Source organism: Lissotriton vulgaris, chromosome 4_1 (assembly GCF_964263255.1).
Source record: "Lissotriton vulgaris chromosome 4_1, aLisVul1.2, whole genome shotgun sequence".
Lineage (NCBI taxonomy): Eukaryota > Metazoa > Chordata > Amphibia > Caudata > Salamandridae > Lissotriton > Lissotriton vulgaris.
This window is the reverse complement of record NC_141691.1, coordinates 830,869,952-830,891,245: the sequence shown is the minus strand read 5'-3', so window position 1 is coordinate 830,891,245 and position 21,294 is coordinate 830,869,952.

Genomic DNA, 21,294 nt, shown 5'->3' with positions numbered 1-21,294 from the left:
CATACCTGTGAGCCCAGTGGATATAGCTATGTCCAAGAATTCAGACAGAAAACATGGCGAGAGGAGGTTCTGCTGCAGTCAGATGAAGTGTGGGAATGAAATGGCAGTTGAAACAGTAGGAGTTTGTAAAGAAAAAAAACTGTGGAGTTTCAGTGCTAATGGTTCATTAGCAATGATTGGTGTATTTCCATTGCTGAAAACAGAAAGTTAGGGTGCATGGATGTGTTCTTTGAAAGATGTAATTTGAATGGTTAAGAAAAAATGATTTTATGAAAGATTGCAGTGGATTAGCAGGTGTACTGAGAGTTCAGAGTTCATTTGAAACATTGTTGTGTGAACTTGTAAACAGGAGAGGTCTGGCAGGAGGTTGTTGCTATGGAAAAAGGGCAGAAAGGGCAGAGGGGGGAAGGGTGTTGATTTGAAAAAAGTGAGGGAAGAGTTTTGATTGGCTGACATGAGAGATATGTGTGATGAATATCAGCATTTATGTGCCTTTCTTGGTTGCAGCCTCTGGAGTGCATACCTTTTGTTCTGCTAAAGAAAAATTGGTGTGTTTCTGAGACTGTTTTGAAATTAAAAAAGCATTTGCTAAGGTGAGATATGGTTTCTTTATTTTAGATAGAGACTAGTATGCTTTTTGGAGAAAATAAGAAAGCCTGCTGTGTATTTAAAATTATGTTTTGAGTCAAGTGTTTGCATTATGTTTTCCAAGAAGATTTTGCATTCTTTTACAAATTGTAATTGTAGATAATGTGAAGTATTAGTACTGACAAGGTGTGCTTCTACATAGGAGCTGTGCTGTGTTTTCAAATTATGATCAGAAAATCGTTTTTAAGGAAAAGGAATACTTTTTAAATTTATAAGAATTTATTTACTTGCGATGTGAGTCCTGCATTGCGTCGCTTTTGTTGAATTGATGCATGATGCATCTGTACTGTTTTTGCCCCATGGTGCTTCACATTGTAAATGTTAAAAACGATGCATAAGTGGTGTATAGGCCTTGTAAATACTCTTCTATGTGTGTGCATGGCCATTTTAAGTCACTTACCCCTGGTGCAAGGGTCTTCTAAATATGTCCTCATGTGTGCTTGGCATTTTTAAATCACTTATCCCTGGTGCAAGTTCCTTGTAAATACGCCGTCATGTGTGCTTGCACATTTCAAATCACTTCCCCGTGGTGCACGGGCCTTGTAAATACGCCCCCATGTGTGCTTGGCCATTTCAAGTCACTTCCCCCTGGTGCAAAGGCCTTGTAAATACGCCCCCATGTGTGCTTGGCCATTTTAAGTCACTTCTCCCTGGTGCTAGGGCCTTGTAAATAGGCCCTCATGTGTACTTGGCCATTTTAAGTCACTTCCCCCTCGTGCAAGGGCCTTGTAAATACGGCCCCATGTGTGGTTGGCATTTTTATGTGCCTTCCCCCTGGTGCTGTGTTTTCAAATTATGATCAGAAAATCGTTTTTAAGGAAAAGGAATGCTTTTTAAATGTATAAGAATTTATTTACTTGCGATGTGACTCTTGCAATGCATGTTTTTTATGGAATAGATGCATGATGCATCTGTGCTGTTTATGCCCCATGGTGCTTCACAGTGTCAATGTCAAAAGCGATGCATAAGTGGTGCAAAGGCCTTCTAAATACGCCTCCATGTGTGCTTGGCCATTTTAAGTCACTTCCCCCTGGTGTAAGGGCCTTGTAAATACGCCCCCATGTGTGCTTGGCAATTTCATATGACTTCCCCCTGGTGCAAGGGCCTTGTAAATATGCCCCCATGTGTGCTTGTCTATTTCAAGTCATTTCCCCCTGGTGCAAGGGCCTTGTAAATACGTCCTCATGTGTGCTTGGCCATTTAAAGTCACTTCCCCCTGGTGCAAGGGCCTTGTAAATACGCCCCCATGTGTGCTTGTCTATTTCAAGTCATTTCCACCTGGTGCAAGGGCCTTGTAAATACGTCCTCATGTGTGCTTGGCCATTTAAAGTCACTTCCCCCTGGTGCAAGGGCCTTGTAAATACGACCCCATGTGTGCTTGGCCATTTCAAGTCACTTCCCCCTGGTGCAAGGGCCTTGTAAATACGTCCTCATGTGTGCTTGGCAATTTTAAGTCACTTCCCCCTGGTGCAAGGGCCTTCTAATTATGTCCCCATGTGTGCTTGGCCATTTTAAGTCACTTCCCCCTGGTGTAAGGGCCTTGAAAATACGCCCCCATGTGTGCTTGGCAATTTCATATGACTTCCCCCTGGTACAAGGGCGTTGTAAATACGCCCCCATGTGTGCTTGGCTATTTGAAGTCACTTCCCCCTGGTGTACGGTCCTTGTAAATATGCCCTCATGTGTGCTTGGTAATTTTAAGTCACTTCCCCCTGATGCAAGGGTCTAGTAAATATGCCTTCATGTGTGCTTGGCAATTTTAAGTCAATAACAATAACATTAACAATGTGTGTTCTGGAACAATCTCTAAATAGAAATAGAGTCTCAAAATTAGTTGAGATTAACATATAACAGAGCACAGGTCATATGTTGAAGCATTCCATTCCATTGCTATTTTCTACCATCAAGTATGTTGCAAAATCCTTCCATTCAATTGTTTGCTTACTGTTATTGATTTACTGTTTGGTAATAGTGTTTAATAACATTTTTTTAATAAATTTTCCACAGATTCAACTCAAAATATTCTTGAAAATTGAAACATGCCCTCAAGGAAAAGAAAAAAAAAAGAAGCAAAGAGACTTACACCGCACCTTAAAAAAAATGGAGATAATGGACCTTTGCAGCAGTCCTCTAGAAATAAAAGTTGTGAAGTCACCAAAAAAATTCCGGGTAAGACAACAAAATCTTTTTTAAGAAACATTTTCCGACGAAAAAGTATCGCTAGAGAACATGTTTTAGTTCAGAAGAAGAGAGCCAATTTAAACGGGAAGGAAAGGTCCCTCAAAAATGTAACTGCTAGAGCAGGAGATAACTCTGTGCATGGTAGTAGAAGGAAAAATCTGTTTAGAGACATTCGTAGACGAATGTTCCGCAACAGGATAATTGGCAATTTGTTAAAAAATTTTAAGAAAGGTCAACAGAAAGTGGCTTTTTATAAGAGAAAGAAAAATGTAGAGAAAACTATTGATCAGGCTTTCGAAATTAAGCGAAAGTTATTTATTTTGGTAATCAATAGAATTAGGAAACTAAACAAGGTAATTTATGATTTCAAATCAAATAGTAGATGGAAGAGAGTAGTTAATAGAAGTAATTTTTGTGAAGTTTTCTCAGGAGAATGGATGCATAGTTCAAGTTGTGAGGCATTTTTCAATGAGGAGAGTTACTTCCAGGACAATGATTTGGTGCATGCAGTTGACACCAGTGGTCGAGCATATGAGGTAAAAGATGGTTGTCCGGTTGAAAAAGAAAAACTTGTGTCTGCAGATGCAGAAGAGGTGTTAGGTGATGAGGTTTTAGGGAGACGTCCTAAGGGACCAGTGTACATCTGGAAGTGTAGTTCTATTTGCAGTGTGAGACAGGATTCCATCAGTTTGCTTTGTGATTTTGTTCGTACATTTAATAAGAAAAGTTTAAAACAGAAAATGAAGTTGCTGCAAGAATTAGATCCTTGCAGAGTGAGAGAAGTGACAGGTTTGCGTGGTCATTCACTGGCTTGTCTTTCCAGGAGAGTATGCCAGAGTGTTTTTCATCATTTCAGGATGCTAGCAGTGCATCATAATAAAGTGAGGAAATTAGTTAGAATGTTGTATTATGCTAAGAGTCCGGCAATTATGCTTAAACAATTAAGCACTGCTCTTTTGCATGGTTCTGAAGTAGATGTGAAGAATATTTGTGAAGAAATTGAGTTCTGTTACTTTGCTGGTGAAGAGAACAATGTTGAAATTGACCCAGTAGAAGTAGGTAATGTGGAAGAGAGTATACTGATTTCTAATATAGATTAGTTTCACAAGGAAATTTTCAACTATCAGGTGAAATCAAGTGAGAGGCCTAATTTCACTTGTTTGTGTTGTCGACGGACTTATTATAAGAATCAGACTAAGTTAGTGGATTTATATGCAAAAAGTGAAATGGAAAACAATAGTGAATGGAAGGATTTTGCCACATACTTGATGGTAGAAATCGTTTTGATTTGGGATCGGACCAACGTATGTGTACTTATTGTTTAAAGAAATTAAACCAAAACCGGATGCATGCTAGAGCGGTTTATAATAATCTGGAATTGGTTGACATTCCTTCTGAATTGAAGGATTTAAATACTTATGAATCTATTTTGATTCAAAGTGTTCATCCCTTTCAGGCTATTGTACGAATGGCGCCAAAGACAGGGAAATTGCCTCCATCAGATTTACAGAGAGGATTAAAGGGAAGAGTTGTTTATTTGCCTTTAGATTTGAAGAAAAACATTAATACAATTGGAGTAGAGAAAGTGGAAGAGGAACCTCTAGTTATCCTAGTTAATGGGGTTCCGACAAAGAGTAAGAAAATCTGGCAAGATTTAGTGGATGTTAGGAAAGTCAAAAAGGCAACATTGTATTTGATAAAAAATAATGAGTACTACAAGAATGTATGTACTGCAGAAGAGGAAGTAAGTGAAGAAGAGGACAGCGAATTGTGTGCTGGGCAAATTGAGAAAATAGAAGCTTCTAAAAATGAAGAAATATATGAACATTATAGTGTTCATCCTTTGCATTCCAAGGAAGTCATGGGGAATGCTATTGAGTTGTTTCAAATGAAACAAGCCAAAGGGAGTCCCATTAGTGTTTGGGAGGAAAGATTGGAAGCTCGATGTTTCCCACAGTTATTTCCCACAGGTCGAGGAGGACGATATGATGAACGACCTGATCAAATTCCTGCTTCTGAATACCGGACTTTACGATTGTATGCAGAAGATCATAGGTTTCGTCAATGCATTCCCTATTTGTTTCATCTATTGTTTAAAAGTGATCTGTCTGGACTGTCTTATGCAGTGAACCACATCCTGAAAAGTGGTCTACAACTGCGAAATATCTCAGCAAGGGACTTTATGGATAAAGTCAATGTGCAAGACAGTATTTTGGATTCTCACCTGATTAATCTGATGGCATGTCAGCGTGGTACTAATGAGTATTGGTACCGTCGTCATGGTGACTTAAAATGTATGCTGAGGAACTTAGGAACTCCCACATGGTTCCTCACTCTCAGCTGTGCTGAGTATGGCTGGGAAGACTTACTTGAATTTCTACGAGAGGCAAATGGAAACATTGAAAATATTGAATTCAAGACACCCGGAGAACTGTGCTCTTTGGATCCAGTGAATGTATGCAGGTACTTCAATCATAGATTTGAAGCTATGATGTCTTTCATCACGAACAAGAAAAATCCACCTCTTGGAGAGGTGTTGGATTTCTTCTGGAGAAAGGAGTATCAAGCACGAGGTGCTCCTCATATACATATGCTACTATGGATCAAAGATGCACCCAAATTTGGAACAGATCCGGATGACTTAGTGATGAATTTCATAGAACAGTATGGAAAGGGGCGACCACTTGGTCCCCCTGAACGTATGGTTGGGTGCCCCGATCCCCCCGGGAAACCATTTTGGGCGGGAGGCGTGGCTCGGCTGGTATGCCCGAAGTGGCGTAGCCGGGGCGCGCCCTTTCCCGCCCAGGAGGGGTTGTCCTAGACACCCGCATGGAAGACCACGCCCAGTAGGCGTACCGGAGGAGGGTCCCCGCCCTCCCGCAGATGAATAAATAGAGCGGGAATCGGAAGAAGCGTCCTCTTGTTCCCGTGCTCTGAAGGCTGCACCAACTCGTTGCTCGTGAGCCCTCGACGGAACAAGCAGCAATTTTGAGAACTTGTAATCTTGTTGTTTCTCTTTCAGTTATTTGGAGTACGAAGGATCCAGGACCTCGTTGATCAACTAGAGCAGAGTACTCGAAGCCATGGCCGGCAAGAAAGCAGGAAAGGGCTCCGAGATGGAGAAGGTATTGCACCATTTGTCGAACCGAATGGCGAGCATGGACCGAAAGCTCGGAAAAGTTGACTCGATCGGTCGAGGTTTGGCCGAGGTTAAGAAACAGTTAGCGGCCCAGAACAACTCAGGCCGTCCTAAGAAGGTAATAGGCCCGGCCTTGCCGGGAGTCGTCCCTGAGGGTAGGGGGAAGCGTGTTAAGAGGAGGGCAGTTTCTGGGGAGGTTCCGGTTCCTGAGGTACCCCCTGTCGCCCCCATCACACCGGTGGACAGCCCGGTACCAAACCCAGATATAGGTTTACCGATCCCGGTTGTAATTACTCCTGTTAACGATGAGGAGATGCCCCCCCAATCGGCCATCCAGTTAGCGGCGGTGTTGCCATGGCTCAAGAAGAAAGCGGGGGGGCAGTGGCCGCGGGGGACCCGGCCGAGGAGGCTAGACTAATAATCTAGCAATTGCGGCAGTCGAGAGAGGCCGCGACGGCGAATGTTCCTCTTTTTCCCCCAGTGGTGGCGCCGGGAGGACCTGCGGTTAGCCGGGAAAAGGCGGCAGACACAACGGCCGAACCTGGTAAGCACACATTGCCAATGGCAGGGGAGGGTTCATTACCTTCAAGGCGCGAAAGGGTGGCACAGCACATCCCTATGGCCACAAAAGAACTGATATGGGGGGAGAAATATGTGAATATGTTTTCATTATTGACTGACCATCGCAAGATGGAATATGCAAAATCCCAGAAAGATTTATGGCACCCCAGTGTATGGCGCGCCAAGATGGCGGAATTCAGGGTTGATGAGACGGTAGCAAATTGGGTGAAGGCCTTTTCCATATTTACGGCAGTCATGGGGGAACGGAAGCCTGAAATCATGACCGAGTTGACCTGTTATCAGAATAGGATTATGGATTTTTATACCATGTATGAGGGGGATGAATGGAAAGGTTACGATATGAAATTCCGAAAAGCGAAAGAGTTTGATGCTACTTTGACCTGGGATTGCCTCGACTCGGTGTCATGGCACAAGCAGCTCTTGCCTGGGGCGGCAGGTTTGTCGGGCGGGAGCGGGTCGGGATCAGCTCGCCAAAAGCCTGCGGTGCCCTTTCGAGCGGGCGCCGGTGGGGACTATCAGCCCAAGACCGGCGGGAATGGCGGCAAGCGGGGTGTTTGTTGGGGCTTCAATAGAGGCAACTGTAACAGACCCCAGGGAACATGTAGGTTCAGGCATGCGTGTGAGGGCTGTGGGAACTCCTCACACCCGGAGAGTAGCTGTAGATCTAAAAACAGCGGAACGGGAGGAAAAGGGGGGTCTAAGCAAGAGTGAGGTGATACTTTGTAACTGATTGCCTACACCTGTCGATATCATGGCTCTGACTCCTTGGTTGAACAAATACCCTGATCATGTATCGGCCGGGGTGTTGAGGAAGGGATTCCTATATGGCTTCAACATCCCGGCGGGGGATTTTCGGGGGGGCTCTTTTTGTAAAAATCAGTTATCTGTCCAACACAACCCAAGCGTAGCTGCAAAGAAGATTTCAAAAGAAGTCAGCTTAGGGTGGGTGGCGGGGCCTTTTCATCGCCCGCCGGTGGCGGATTTTGTGTGTTCCCCGTTAGGGGTGGTCCCGAAGAAAGACCCTGGGGAGTTTAGACTCATTCACAACTTGTCTGCCCCAAGGGGTTCTTCGGTGAACGAAGCCATTGACCCAGACGTTTGTTCAGTGCGGTACGCATCGTTCGATGATGCCGTTGCCATGTTAAATCACCTGGGCCCCGGAGCGCTGATGGTGAAATCGGACATCGAATCGGCATTCCGGTTGCTCCCGGTACACCCACAGGATCAGCGCTTGCTAGGTTTTGCATTTCAAGGGAGTTATTACATGGATAAATGCATGCCGATGGGTTGCTCCATTTCTTGTGCCTATTTTGAAATGTTCAGCTGTTTTTTAGAGTGGGCATTCACCGAGGCCACGGGCCATAAGCATGTGATGCACTATCTAGATGACTTCTTGTTTTTGGGTGCAGCCGGCGATACGAAATGTGCGCAGGCGCTACGGGACTTCTGCATCCTCATGCGGGAGTTCGGAGTCTCACTGGGACCAGGTAAGATGGTCGGACCATCTACTTCACTGGAGTTTCTGGGAATTGAGCTCGATTCGGTGGAAGGATGTTTCCGTTTACCGATGGAAAAGGTGGCCAAGTTTAGGGCTTCCCTGATACAATACCTGGGCATGGAGAAAGTGACCCTGCACCAGTTACAGCAAACAGTGGGTCAGCTTAACTTTGCCTTGAGGGTGATACCAATGGCCCGCCCCTTCTCACGCTCTATTGCACAAGCTATGGTTGGTCTCAAGGAGGGACACCACCGTACGAGACTGTCGGCAGAGGTTCGCCAGGATATGCGCATTTGGCTGGCATTTCTGGCGGACTTCAACGGTCGAGTTGTGTGGAACAAGCTGCCAGCATCTTCGGATGAACTAGGTTTGTGGACTGACTCAGCTGGGAGCGTGGGATTTGGTGCCATTTTTGGTAACCGATGGTCGGCGCCAGTATGGCCGACGTGGTGGCACTCCAGCGGTCTGACAGGTAACATTGGGTTCTTGGAGCTATTCCCCATTTGGGTTGCTCTGATGGCATGGCCAGACGACTTCAGGGACCGCTCGGTGGTGTTTTGGTCTGATAATATGACTGTGATTGAGTGCATTAACCAGCAGGCAGCCCGCTGCAAGTGGATCTTGAGATTATTGAAAGAAATCGTATTACGTTGCATGAGGTTGAATGTACAGTTCAGGGCAAAACATGTGCCAGGCGTACTGAATTATGCAGCTGATGCACTCTCTCGTTCACACATGCAGGCTTTCAGGGGCTATTTACCCACAGCGGACCTAGTGGCGGCACCGTTCCCCGAAGCACTATGGCTAATCGGTGCCCCGGATTACAAGACCTCGTGGCAGCCAGCTTAGCGCCCAGAACAAGGAAGGCATACGAAGGAGCGTTTCGTTCCTACTGCACATTTTTGGGTCCATCAGGGAGACAGAGCTGGGGTCAGGAGGACTCCTTCCTGGGGTTCCTGGTTGCACTGCACAGAGGAGGCCGATCAGCGGCAACGGCCAATAGACATAGGGCGGCCATTTCGTTCATGGCGCAGGTGCATGGCATAAGAGACCCGACGGATTCCTTTTTGGTTAGGAAGGCACTCCGCGGCTGGCAACGCCTCGAGGGTCGCAAGCAGGATACGAGGCGCCCGATTGGTTTAGATAGATTGTCTCTACTTTTAGCGAAGCTAGATGAGACGTGCTCCTCCCTTTACGAAGCAGTTCTGTTCCGGGCAGCTTTCGCCTTGGCATTCCACGGGGCTATGCGGGTGAGCGAACTGGCCGCAAGGAACAAGAAGGATATAGAGGGAGGCCTGGGCAGGGATCACGTCCAAATAAGGGGTGATTCAATGGTAATCTCGATAGCCAGGTCCAAGACTGACCAGGGAGCCACGGGTGATAGTGTTATCGTGCAGCGCGCACAAGGGTCCCCCACTTGTCCGATAAAATGCGTAGAGGAATACTTGGCATTGAGGACGGCTACATGGGGGGGAGCTTGCTGAGGCACAAGGATGGCACCCCACTGACGAGGTTTCAGTTTCAGAGGGTGTTAGCACTGTCAATCGCTGCCGCGGGCATGGACCCGTGCGATTTTGGGACCCACTCATTTAGGATAGGGGCTGCTACTGAGGCTACAGCCCGGGGTCTGAGTGCGGAGGAAGTAAAGCAGCTGGGCCGTTGGTCCTCGAATTGCTTCAAAAGGTATGTGCAATTGCACATGTTGTAAAGATCAATTGACATGCACTCACGCTTCTTGTCTTTTGTTTGAATTACAGTTTCGCGAGCCTGTCACGCGGGGCGGAATTGGAAGTCGACCCAGCATCAGGAGACCAGTGGTCGAGGATCACCGACTGGAGAGAGAGTGGTATGGCTCGTGGGCCACTCATATGTGAGGCGCGCCGGGGGCGTATTCAAGGCAGGTGACGCGACTCACGCATCTGGGGAATACGGGTACAGAGTGACCTTCCATGGGAAGGGCGGGCTCTGTTTTGACCAATTTCAATCGTTCTTTGAGGGTCTTTTAGGGCGGCAAAGGTCACCGCCATCTGTTGTCATAGTACACCTGGGAGGCAATGACTTAGTGAAGCTGGGAAGACGAGTGTTATTAGAACACATCCTGTCGGCAGTTAGCTGGTTGGCTAAGAAATTCCCTGGGTGCACGATTGCCTGGTCCCACATGATCTCCAGGAAGAGTTGGCGGGGGGGCATTTCAGTGTCAGCGTTGAACCACTCTGTGAAAAGGGTTAACAATAAAATAGGGAAATTGTTTCGCTCAGCGCAGTTGCATAGCATTCCTCACGGGTGTATTCGGGGTGATCACATGTATCTGAATGATGGGGTTCACCTGTCCAGGGAGGGAAATGATTTACTCATAGGAGACTTCATAGCATGGCTAAGGGGTTTGAGGAAGCATGACCTTTAGGAGGATTGGGGGGGGCCGGATAGTCGGTCAACTATCCGGCCTGTGGCGGTAAGGTCATGATCGGTGAGCAGTAATTTCAAGGTCCCTAGAGGGGGGCGCCACCCAGAATGGATGGGAGCGCCCGGGGGGAGGCGGCCATTGGCCCCTTCCACCGGGAGGCGGCACCCACTAAGGATGGGTCTCCTAGGGGGAGACGGCCATAGGCCCCTCCCAAGGGGGGAGGCGGCTAGATGCCCCTCCAACGAATTTCCCGGGGGCCGGATATCCGCGACGGCGGATAGAGAGTGTGGGATGGGGGGGAGTCCACGCTGTCCTTCCTACAGATACCTCACACGGGAACTCGGACGACCTTTAAGATGCCGTCGAGTGAAAAGGGGGCCCCCACGACAAGGGAAGTTACAGGTGGCAATGAGGGTAAAGTCCTCTGCGCATGCGCCACTCACACCGTGAGGGCGGGATTTTGGTAGTAGGGATCTGACACCGGTTAAGACCTTGCCATTTGCCCTTAATGCTAGGATGTACAATTTTAATTTAGAATGTATGCATTTTCAGGATGCTAGACTCGGCTAGGAAACCTTTGTATTAGAGATCTGTTAAGGTTAGCCAAAGAACATGTCTTCATCGAAATGTAATAAATGTAAAATTGTACATAATTCATGAAACTTTTATTTAATGTTTTAAATTTTGTTTCATATTTTAATAAATACGGCCGGGGGGGTAACTCCCCCCCACCTTCCAAAAGTTCAAACCTGTGTCTGTCTACTCCCATTGGGAATTGGTGTTGGGAGGGGGTGGCGGGCATCCCAGCCATATGGAAAGGTGCGACCACTCGGTCCCCCCGAACGTATGGTTGGGTGCCCCAATCCCCCGGGAAACCATTTTGGGCGGGAGGCGTGGCTCGGCTGGTATGCCCGAAGTGGCGTAGCCGGGGCGCGCCCTTTCCCGCCCAGGAGGGGTTGTCCTAGACACCTGCATGGAAGACCACGCCCAGTAGGTGTACCGGAGGAGGGTCCCCGCCCTCCCGCAGATGAATAAATAGAGCGGGAATCAGAAGAAGCGTCCTCTTGTTCCTGTGCTCTGAAGGCTGCACCAACTCGTTGCTCGTGAGCCCTCGATGGAACAAGCGGCAATTTTGACCCACCCACTAGTCCCTTATGGCAATGTTTGTTTAAATAAAGTTTGATTAGATAGAAATGTATAGGCCTTTTTTCCTTTGTAGAGAAGTAAGGGAATGTGTCATATGATGATGTGGCTTTTGTTTTAGGATAATGTTTCCCTTTGCAGGAAAATGAAGTTGATGACTCATCAAGGCTATGTCAGAATTTTTTCTTCTCTTAGTAGGTAAAACAACTGTCGTATTTATTTTTTGGTCGGGCGGTAAGGTCATGATCGGTGAGCAGTAAATTCAAGGTCCCTAGAGGGGGGCGCCACCCAGAATGGATGGGAGCGCCCGGGGGAGGCGGCCATTGCCCCCTTCCACGGGGAGGCAGCACCCACTAAGGATGGGTCGCCTAGGGGGAGACGGCCATAGGCCCCTCCCAAGGGGGGAGGCGGCTAGATGCCCCTCCTACGAATTTCCCGGGGGCCGGATATCCGCGACGGCGGATAGAGAGTGTGGGATGGGGGGGGGGGAGTCCACGCTGTCCTTCCTACAGATACCTCACACGGGAACTCGGACGACCTGTAAGATGGCGTCGAGTGAAAAGGGGGCCCCCACGACAAGGGAAGTTACAGGTGGCAATGAGGGTAAAGTCCTCTGCGCATGCACCACTCACACCGTGAGGGCGGGATTTTGGTAGTAGGGATCTGACACCGGTTAAGACCTTGCCGTTGGCCCTTAATGCTAGGATGTACAATTTTAATTTAGAATGTATGCATTTTCAGGATGCTAGTCTCGGCTAGGAAACCTTTGTATTAGAGATCTGTTAAGGTTAGCCAAAGAACATGTCTTCATCGAAATGTAATAAATGTAAAATTGTACATAATTCATGAAACTTTTATTTAATGTTTTAAATTTTGTTTCATATTGTAATAAATACGGCCGGGGGGGTAACTCCCCCCCCGCCTCCCAAAAGTTCAAACCTGTGTCTGTCTACTCCCATTGGGAATTGGTGTTGGGAGGGGGTGGCGGGCATCCCGGCCATATGCTACATGTGCTGTTCCAAAGACAAACAAAGATAAAAGTCTAAGAGAACAAGTTTTACGGTTTCAAACCCATCGTTGTGGAAAGTAATGTCGTCGTAAATTCAGAAACAAGGACAAGTACTACACCAAATGCCGTTTTGCATTTCCACGATCGGTGATATCTAAAGGAAGAGTGAACAATTTGATGTCTTCGCTGCGATATAATGTGACGAGGAAATCACCCAAAAATACATATAATTTGAAAAGAAACGAAGAGTCCAAGTACATTAACGACTACAACCCAGTGATTTTGTCCATGTGGAATGCTAACATGGATATACAGTTTGTGGCTGACAACTGTATGGCTGTGGCTCGGTATGTGACATCTTACATCACAAAAAGAGAAAAAACAGAACTCAAGGATATGTGGGAGGATATTTCCCATGAAAAGAGCCTCAGTAAGAAGTTGTACAGTTTCAGTCTGAAGATGTTGTCGCATCGAGAAATCAGAGCTTACGAATGTTCTGACCGGTTATCTTCAGCAAGTCTCTATGCCAAATCTAGGAGTATCATTTGGGCGAGTCCTGGTCTTGCTGCAACGTGTAATTGAGTTCTGAAACCTGTACGGGAAATTGAGTATTTGGCGGAGAAGGAGCCAAGCAGTACAGATATTTTGAAGACCAACATGTTGGATACATATTATCCAAATAGAAGCAGTCACCTGGAGAATGTTTGTCTGTATGAGGTTCTACAAAATTACATTTTCAAGAGGAACATCAAAGAAGATATTGATAAAGGAGTGTATGCTGTAATTGGAAGTGAGGGATGTCTGGTCAAGCAAAGAAAATGTCAATTTGTAAATCATCGGAAATTGAATTGCGAATCTCCAGAAAGAAAAGAGTTTTTCTATTTAGCTCTTTTGCAACTTTTCAAACCTTGGCGTGCAGAAGAGGAACTGCTTGGAGATTTCCTCTGTTACGAAGACTCTTTCAATGCAGCTAAGGAGTCCATAGAATGCCCTGTTTTTCCAAAATATCTAGAAATGTTGAATGCAGAAATCGAGCAGGAAGCAACAATTGCAGCTGAGATTGCTAGAGACAGTTCTCAGGACAGTCAGAGTTCTGTTTTATTGAGTCAGGATCCACTAGGAGAACCAGTTATCGAAAATGAAGCTGCCACTGCCATGATTGAAGTGGAAAGAGCCATGGCACATGCTCAGGAGGATGCTGTTAACTTAGAAGATTTGGAAAGACAACTCAACGTTGAGCAGAGGAAAATATATGACTAAGTTACCAAACAAATTGAGCATGGATTAAGTCATGAGAAGAAAGAATGCTCATGTACGTCGTTGAAGCCTGTCAGACTGTACGTGAGTGGAGACGCAGGAACTGGAAAAAGTTTCCTCATTAAAACAATTTCATGTTATCTGCAGCAAAGGACTGAGTCATCGCTGTCTTGTGTTGTGACCGCTCCAACTGGTCTGGCAGCACATAATATTAAAGGTATTACTTTGCATCGGCTACTGATGCTGCCAGTGGAGCATGATAACAAATTACAATACCACAAGTTATCTGGAGATGCTTGTTGTGAAGTATCTAGAGTCCTGAAGAAGATGAAACTTCTTATCATTGACGAAGTAAGCATGGTTTCCAATGTCATGCTTGCCTTTGTGCATTTGAGAATGCAGGAAGTTCTTGAAACAGAGTATGATGTGTTATTTGGTGGAAAACACATCATTGTTTTCGGTGATCTTCTGCAGCTGACACCAGTGAAAGGACAACCAGTGTTTAAACTGCTTACGCATGAAGATACCAGGAAGTGCCTAGGGAGCATTGGCAACGTTAACATATGGTTAAACTTCAATTATGCTGAGATGCGTGAAAATATGCGTCAGGCGAAGAATGAAGATTACAAGAATATTCTACAAGATGTTAGAATTGGGAAAGTGACCGAGCGTTATCACAAGGTTTAAGTGTAGACACTGCTTTAGTGAATATTGGCAGTTCTGTGTTCAAAGAGGGTATGGCTTATGTAGCATTGTCACGAGTCAGAACTTTATCGGGATTGTACTTGATTGACTGTGATGTCACAAACATTTGTGCGGATATAGATTGTGTTAAGGAATACAATAGGTTAAGAAGAGAGTATGCACCACATTTGCCTCAATATCCTTTGTTTGAGAAACGTGTGGTAGGCCGGAAACGAAGAAATATCAGTAATAGTAGGGAGGTTGTAGCAAAAAGACCAAAAGTCGATGAACCGAAAATTGTAAGCAGAAAGAAAATGAATTCTGTTGAAGATGTTGTTGGTTTTCAATTAGAAAATAGTTCTGGTGTCAACTGCTATGCTAATGTAGTGGTTAATGTTGTCTTTTCACTAGAGACTTTAAAAGAACAGATTGTGATGAATTCGGAACAAAGTTTATGCTGTTTGTTGAATTCTGTGTTAGAGAAATGTAGCGCTGATAGAAGAAGAGTGGAAAGTGTGTCTGAAATTCGTAATCTGTTAGACAAATGTTCAGGTCAAACGCAATTCTCTCAAAATATTCAGCAGGATTGTCAGGAGTTTTTAATGTATATGCTTGATGTATTGCAAGATGAAGGTGTAGATGTAGATTATCTGTTTGGCCTTTCTTATCAATGGCAGCATGACTGCGAGAACTGTAGGCTATCAAGTACTACTAGTGTAGACTCAGAAAGATTTATATATTTAACTTTGCCTGACAGTAAATCAGTATCCTTCAATAAGCTAGTAAAAGCAGCCGATCAAAACATGGAGTGTAGCCAATGTAAGTCTGCAATGCTGTCCACGTTAATTATAAGAAGTTATGGCCAGTATGTCATTTTAATGTTCCAACGATGTAGGTCTGATGGAACTAAATTGACAACTTTAATTAATAATTTTGTGGCTTCGCAGTTGTCAATATCAGGAAGGACTTTTGTAACTAGAGCAATTATATATCATGACGGTCCATCAACAACTTTAGGACATTACACAGCTTATTTAAAATCTGGAAACGGCTGGTCATTCTGCAATGATTCTATTTTAACTTTCAAAAAAAGATTGCCTTTCCACCTTCAAAATTCTTACCTGGTGTTTTTACAACCAAAATTTTAGGGATGGAATCTTGGGATTTGTTCTGAGGAATTTCAAGAGGTTATAATGGCTCCTACTCTATATGGCCTTGTGGGTAATTGTAGTACAGAGCGAAAACTGTTTGTGTTTATAAGCTAATTCAAGCAGTAGATCAAAACAAGGAGTAGAGGAAATGTAAGTTTGCAATGCTGTCCACAAATTTAAAAAAGGCTGCTCTTTCGGCAATGATTAGAATTTGACTATGAAGCAATGTTGCCTTTTGACTTGTTTTCAGTAGTGAGAATTTAGGGTAGGTAACTGAATTATAATGATTCTAGGTGTTGTTGTAATTTAGTGTGCTGTTTTAAATTGCTTTGTATGTCTCATTTTTCTTAAAACGATAGAGCTTATCTTTTAGAAAGTTGTGGGCAGAAAATAATAACAGCACAACAGAGTATAAGCTGTTCATAGGACATCCTTTGACGTCATGGAAAGTAAGTTACTTTTGAGGAGTTCTGATTTCTAATTGATAATATTATATGGGTTTTTTAAACACAATCATTTTGATTGTGTTTTTTTTTCCCCGCTGTCATATGATGAATACCTTCAACTCACTGTTATCAGTGAAATTTGATATATTCTGAGAACAGCAAAAATAAACCATTTAATATGTATAATTAATTCTGTACTTTGAATTGTGATTTTTAATATGTACTTATCTTCTCTCATGCTCACTCATCTTTTACTACTTTCTATCAATTTTAAAATTTGTGTTCTCTCATTCACAGATTGAACGTATAAAAATAACACATGACTAAGTTAACGATAATTATAAGGTAAGTGTTTAGTACTCATTCTGTTACATCTCTTTTACATTTAACTTTTATTAGTTCCACTGCTTCATTTCTTTAACCCTCATTTTTCTGCCTTTGCTACTTCCCTCATTCCTTTTTCTATTACTTTTTTTACTCTACTCTTTCCACTCCTGTTCTCAGTCCCTCTTTAAACAGTATATCTGTGTTGCTCCCTCTAACTGTCTTTCTTTTAACATTACTTTCAGTTTACTTACTCTTCTTTTTAAAAAAAAACATTTTTTTGAGTTCGCTCCCGGTTCGCGTACCGGCGCGTGAACCGGGAAGCGAACCAAAAGAAATAGAGGTTGTCAGAGTGCTAAACATTTTAGCAATTTCTTTAAAGGGGAGGTCGTTCTGAAAAGAACTTTTTTTTATTATTTTTGTTGTTTCATATTTTTTTATTATTTTTCTGAACATTTTGGTTTTTTTTTGTATTTTTTGAACAGTTTTATATATTTTTTGTTTTTTTGATGGGGGGAGAAACAAAAATGATTCATTATGAAGGGCTCAACAGGAGCAACAAAAAAAAAGATAATTTATTTCTTGGGACGTTTTGCACATTTGTGATTTTCAATTGCTTTATTAATTAAGTTTATGCTGCTCTCTCTGAAGCAAATGAGTTGTCCACAAAAAAAGCAAACATGCTTCACACTTGCAAATTTCATTTGAATATTTGGGACCATCTCCCTCGCCTCTGGTCCCGACACTGCCTCTTCATTGGTGGATGTACTGGCCACAGGTCGGGGGTTCTCCACCAGATCACGAAGTTGTGCAGCACTGTCATTTATAGGGTGCCACCTTTCCATATGGCGATGCATTGTATAATTACCAAAACTGTATTTCTTGTCTGTTCCTCTAGACAGTTCATCTTTGCAAATCAGGCAGGTAACATACCGGGCATTTACCTTTTTTTGATGTGGGGGAAATGAAAAAAATTGCCAAATAAAATTTTCTTTAACATAGGCCCTCCTTGGTTCTTCAGGTAAAAACCTCCCTGTCCCTTGCTCCTCTTCCTCTTCTTCCTCTTCTTCCTCCTCTTGTTCTAGGATGACCTGAGGAGGTGGTCCTATCTTCCTAGGAGGTTGTGGTGGTGGTGGGGGTCCACCAGCTGCAGCAATCATTGAAGCCATTTTTCTGGTATTGAAAAAAGGTCTTTCTCTCATAAAAAGGAATGTCAGAGTGAGAAAAAAAGGTGGGGCTTTCATCATTTGGGAAAAAAAAATGTTCTAAACCAATGAAAAGTGTTATTTTTAGGTCATATGACCAAGCCTTCCATCACTAGGAAACCAAAAGTAAAATGAACCAATGAAAAGTTTTATAAACAAGTCACATGACCTGTTATGCTTACGTTACGCGCTCCGCGCCGCGCCCCGGATCGCTTCCGGGGCGCTGCGCTTCGCGCCTCGGTTCGCGTTCCGGAGCGCTTCCGGGTGCACTAACGCGGCGCATCATAAGACGCATTACGCGGTAACGCGATACGTCGCGTTTACGCGACGCGTCACAATGTTGATTTCTAACGCGGTAGTTGCGCTAACGGAACGTTTACCGGTTCGCGGACCGGGTCGCGGAACCAAATAGAGCTAACGGGAAGCTGCCCGGTTCGCGAACCGGCAGCGAAACACAAAAAAAAAATAATAAATAAAAAAATAATATTACAAAAATATAAAATATATTTTTGAATTAGAATAAGAATACATTTTACAGCTTTTGATATTTGCTATTAAAAAACCATTGAAATTCACTGAAAAAACCATAGGTTATAGACCATATATAGTTAGGGATTAGCATTTACAAAACCTTGAAAATTCACTGAAAAACCATAGGTTATAGACCATATATAGTTAGGGATTAGCATTTACAAAACCTTATTTTACTCGCACAAAACCATTGAAATTCGCATATATAGTTAGTTGCACTAACTATATCGCGCACCCGCAATCCACTGCTGATCATGTCACATATTACATCATTCATGACTTGGTCAGTGACATCACTGATGACATCACTGATGACATCTCAAATGACATCACTGATGACATCACTGATGACAACATCCAGTGAGTGTATGTTTCTGTAAAGTTAAAATATGTCTTACATATTGAAGAATGAGTGGATGTATAAGTGTCTGGATGAAGGATTTAGTAGGTGCATGACTGACTGTATGAGTGAGTGATTAAATGTGTCTCACTGAGTGCATGGGTTAGTGACTAAACTGTCTTAATTTGTGCATCATTATGTCTGTTGTTCTGTAAACTGCTGCATGTGTTGATCAATAGCTATATGAGTAACTATATGGGTTATTGATTGGTTGCCCAAGTATTTGTATGGGAGACTGAGTGTGTGTGGGTGACTGGGAGGTGTATGACTTTGTGCATAGATGTGTGAGCAGTTGATTCACTAGATGTATGGGTTCAAAAGTGCATGTGGAAACAGCTGTATGGGCGGTTGACTGTGTGCATGAGTGTATTGGTGAGTGAATGGATATCTCAGTGCTACATGTCAAAGTAAGTACACATGTAAAACACAGTACATGTGAGAGTTGACATATATAAATAACTGTGCATAAGAGCCAGTGAATGTGTGAGTGGCTGTATGGATCATTGTGAACTTGTATCAGGGATTGTATAAGAGAGTAAATATGTGTTAGTATATGTTTGAATAAGTAAGGTGTGTATAACTGTATAGTAGAGGAAATGGAGGTGTGATTGATTCTTTGCATGACTGACTAGGTGTGTGAGTAACTCCATGGATGAGTGACAGTCTGTGAGTGTCTGTTTACACTGAGTGTATCTAAGGGTATATTAGAGTCTGAAGAGGTTCATCGTATTATCACATGAATGATGTCATTAGTGATGTGCTCGGTAATGTCAAATGAGATGTCAAATGAGATGTCATCAGTGATGTCATTTGAGATGTCTTCAGTGATGTCATCAGTGATGTCATCAGTGATGTCATTTGAGATGTCATCAGTGATGTCATCAGTGATGTCATTTGAGATGTCATCAGTGATGTCATCAGTGATGTCACTGAGCATGTCATGAATGATGTAATATGTGACATCATCAGCAGTGGATTGCGGGTGCGCGATATATAGTTAGCGCATCTAACTATATATGCGAATTTCAATGGTTTTATGCGAGTAAAATAAGGTTTTGTAAATGCTAATCCCTAACTATATATGGGCTAAAACCTATGGTTTTTTCATTGAATTTCAATGGTTTTTTAATAGCAAATATCAAAAGCTGTCAAATGTCAAGTACATGATAGGTAAAAACATTTTCGTGTTTATGCACGCTGATGTGCTTTGAACGCTGCCCCCCCTCCCCCCCCCTCTTTTCTCTTAGCAGTACTCTCTCTTTGCAGATAGTGAAGGGTAGTTAACGCAGGCCTTTGCCCCCGTTGTAATCCGTCGTGCCTGCTTCTCTCTCTATTTGATTGATTGCTATCCAAGCATTTACTGTTTTAGAATTGGTTCTCTTTGGTTCATTCTGTATTTACAAACAAGCACAGAGTCGCAATACTCTTTTTAGTCTTTGCAGATAGTGAAAAATCATTTAAAAAAACAAAAGGAATCGAGCAAAATCAGTAGGCCACTAATGGGATCTGTTTTTGACCTCGCTAAAATAGAAACATTAAGAACAACCCCTCATGAGAAATACGAAACTAGTGAGATGAACTTAGCTCCACACCATGATGGCTGCAAGACAGCTCGGCTCCGCCACCCACCCCGCCCAAAATAACGACAAACCCTATGCAAATATTATAAATATATACAACACACCAGCAAAGTAACAGGGTAAAACGTTTTATTAAATAACTATATACATGGCAGCCTGCTGCAACATCGATCTAAATGCCTTTTGGTGACTCTTCCATTGTGAACATTGTCCCACAATCCGTTTGACCTGAAACGATTACACAAATAAAACATTTGTGAGTTTTAAATTTCCGGAGAAGTATAATTCACCAATAGTTTTCTCTGTAGATCTTTTTCCATTAACAATCCCAGTTCCATCACCCGCCCAGGATATCACTACTGTTAGTTGTCATTGTTGCTTCTGTTTTAATAAAAAATGTTTTAAGGTGCTTACTGTTTTTGTTGCGATGTATATATTTATAAGTTATTAAAGTGTTATAATCCTACTAATTTTTTTATCGATTATTGCTGTTTGAGATATTCCCTGTCTACAAACAGAGAAGAATAGAAATATTCTGTCTCCCTTTGCAGATAGTGAAGGATAGGTAATGCAGACTTTTGTCCCCCCTTGTAATCCGTCATGCCTGATTGATTGATTGGCTGGACATTTATTGTTCAAGGAATAGTTCTTTCGAGGTACTCTCTGTTTGCAAATAACGTGGAATAGAAATATTCTGTCTAGTCTTTGCAAGTAGTGAAGGAAGGGTAATGCGGACCTTTGTCCCCCGTTGTAATCTGTCATGCCCATCTACTCCCCACTGATTGAGAAACTAGTTCCACCCGGACCATTTATTAGAGGTACATCATCTGACTCAACCGGAGAGAACCCCTAATAAAGAAGACATATGTAAAATACGAAGTAATCACTGTATCCTGTTAAACAGAAACTTTAGCATGAAACACACTTGAAAAGGAAGGGAAAGAAATCGAACAAAATCAGTAGGCCTCTGATGAGTTTTTGACTTCGCTAGAAATAAGAAACATGAAAGTGGTGAAAGAAGCCAAGCTTGACGTTACGGCAGCCACAAGGTAGCTAGGCTCCGCCACCCCCCCACTGCTCCAAGCATGTCTGTCCCACCGCCCGCCACGCCC